Consider the following 2500-nt stretch of genomic DNA (forward strand, 5'->3'; position numbering starts at 1 on the left):
GTAGAAGTTAATGCTAACTTAAAACAGGTTGATTTCCTTGACGTTACTTTAGATCTGGATTTAAATGCTTATAAACCATATATGAAGGATAACGCTAATCCTATTTATATACACCCGCAGTCTAACCATCCACCATCCATTATTAAACATATACCGTTATCTATTGAAAGTAGAATAAGTAACAATTCATCTAATGAAGTAACTTTCAATAATTGCAAAGCTATTTATAATACAGCACTTAAAAATAGTGGATATAAGGACATAGAGATAAAATATAAAATAAATAACACTAGCACAAATGGATCTAGAAATCGTGGTAGGAAAATTATTTGGTTCACACCCCCCTTTAACATTATGTTGAAAACAAAACTTGGTGCAAAATTTTTACAACTTATTAATAAGCATTTCCCACCAAATAATATATTACATAAGATATTTAATAAAAATACATTAAAATTAAGTTACAGCTGTAGTGATAATTTGGAAAGGATTATAAAAAAGCATAATGGAAGAATTTTAAAGACGACTAATAGAGAAGGGGAGAATACTAGTGCAAACACTGCGGTGAATAAATGTAACTGTAAAAAACCTGAGGAATGCCCAATAAAAAATGAATGTCTGACCTCATCAGTGGTATACCAAGCAAGGATATTCCCGATGGAGAACCCAAGGGACGAAAGATTCTACATAGGGAGTACCCAAATGACTTTCAAAAATATATTCTATGGACATACACGCTCGATGAATAATCAAACATATGAAAAGGACACTTCCTTATCGTTATATTACTGGAAATTAGTTAGAGAAAATAAAACACCTAGTATAGAATGGAATATTATTAGAAGGGCCAATACTTGCCACTCATTGAACTCACCATGTCTATTATGCTTATCAGAAAAACTTGAGATAACTAGGTTTAAAGACCGAGAAAAATTATTGAATATTAAACAAGAAACTGCTATATCCTGCAAACATTTCAGAATACATGCACTTAAGGAACTCTAAATTGGGATAATGGAACTGCTATAAGTACAACTAACCCCCATCAAATAACCCCCCCCCCAAAAAAAGAGGATAAGTGAGGTCGCAACTATAATCATACCCATATGGGTTACGTAAGTCACTTAATGTTCTACTTCATCGAGCAGTTATGTTATTACTAGCCGAAATAAGCACCTGTATGAAGGTATATTTGAACTAAATGAGTAATAGATCGTTTTGAGTGAAGCCCGTAATAATGTATGCATATGGATATTTTTGGGTGTGTGCATGTATGGATATATGATCTTTATAGACCCGGGTAGGAAAAATAATTTATTAATATAAAAAAAAAAAAAAAAATAGAAGAAATAAATAGATGAAAGAAAGTAAGGAATGAAGGGTAAATGGAAGAGAAAGGAATAAGGGTATTAGAGTGAATAAGCAAAGATGAAGGTAAGTACTACAATATATAAGCTTATATACTAGGTTTATATAACCTAAATACTCTGATTTCTGTCATATGTTATTATATATTATTATTGTGTCGTGATACATCTTATGTATATCTGCCTTACCATCGAAAGAATCTTTGTTAAATATGAGGATAACCCTATGAACTTCATACTGAATTCAATATAAATTTTTACGTAGTGTCAATTTTTACGGTAAAAACCTACAACTTAAGAAAGTGTAACAAGCGGAAGGGGCCATGAAACATAACTAGAGATGTGGAATTTGATAGAAAAAGTGAATTTATACAGTAGGTGTATTCATGTCTGTTTCTACTTTAGATGTATCATTTGGTGGCACGGTACAGGTTTGCATGTATATATATATATGTCTATATTTGTGTGACTTTGGATATATAGGTGTATTTTACGTATGCATGTATGTTTGTATGTTTATATATATATGTATATCTGTATCTATGTATCGGTGTGTATGTTTGTATGTGGATGTGTCTCTGTGTCTATTGTATGTAGATGTATGTATACACACGTATATTTCTGAACTATTAGAATAGGCGGCCTCGTATAGAATTGTTGTAACAATATAGATTACAAAAATGTATGGATGTCCGAATGTTGTTTATATATATGTTATATATGTATGTATGTGTTGATATGTATATGTATGTCTGTTGTGTGCGTGTGTTTATATGTATGTATGTATATATGTATATGTATGTATTTATGTATGTATGTGTGTGTTTGTGTATATGTGTGTATATGTATGTATATATATATATATATATATATATATATATATATATATATATATGTATATATATATGTATATATATGTACACCCGTCTGTAGTCGGGTAGCATAATATTGCATATACGAAGATGTTACCACGCTGCATGAGTAAAGAAAAATACTATTATTTGTCTCTGTATGTCTGTAATGTGTGTGTGTATATATGCGCGGGTGTAGATAAATGTTAGACATTTATAAGTGTATTGATACACGCATATAGGTACATGTGGGGTTTAGAAAACTTTCGGGTTTATATTTAT

General features: G+C 30.5%; 1 protein-coding gene and 1 long non-coding RNA gene across 3 annotated transcripts in view; both read right to left on the reverse strand.

Moving 5' to 3' along the window:
* The window catches only part of LOC145269299 (uncharacterized), a 667893-nt gene that overhangs the window by 110309 nt on the left and 555084 nt on the right, over positions 1 to 2500 (reverse strand). The window lies entirely within an intron of this gene.
* LOC145269300 (uncharacterized) overlaps positions 1 to 2500 on the reverse strand; it is a 108875-nt gene that overhangs the window by 42580 nt on the left and 63795 nt on the right. The gene's annotated exons all lie outside the window — the stretch shown is intronic.

The sequence above is a fragment of the Euprymna scolopes genome, chromosome 45 (assembly GCF_053919585.1).
Source record: "Euprymna scolopes isolate OS-2025 chromosome 45, ASM5391958v1, whole genome shotgun sequence".
Classification (NCBI taxonomy): Eukaryota; Metazoa; Mollusca; class Cephalopoda; order Sepiida; family Sepiolidae; genus Euprymna; species Euprymna scolopes.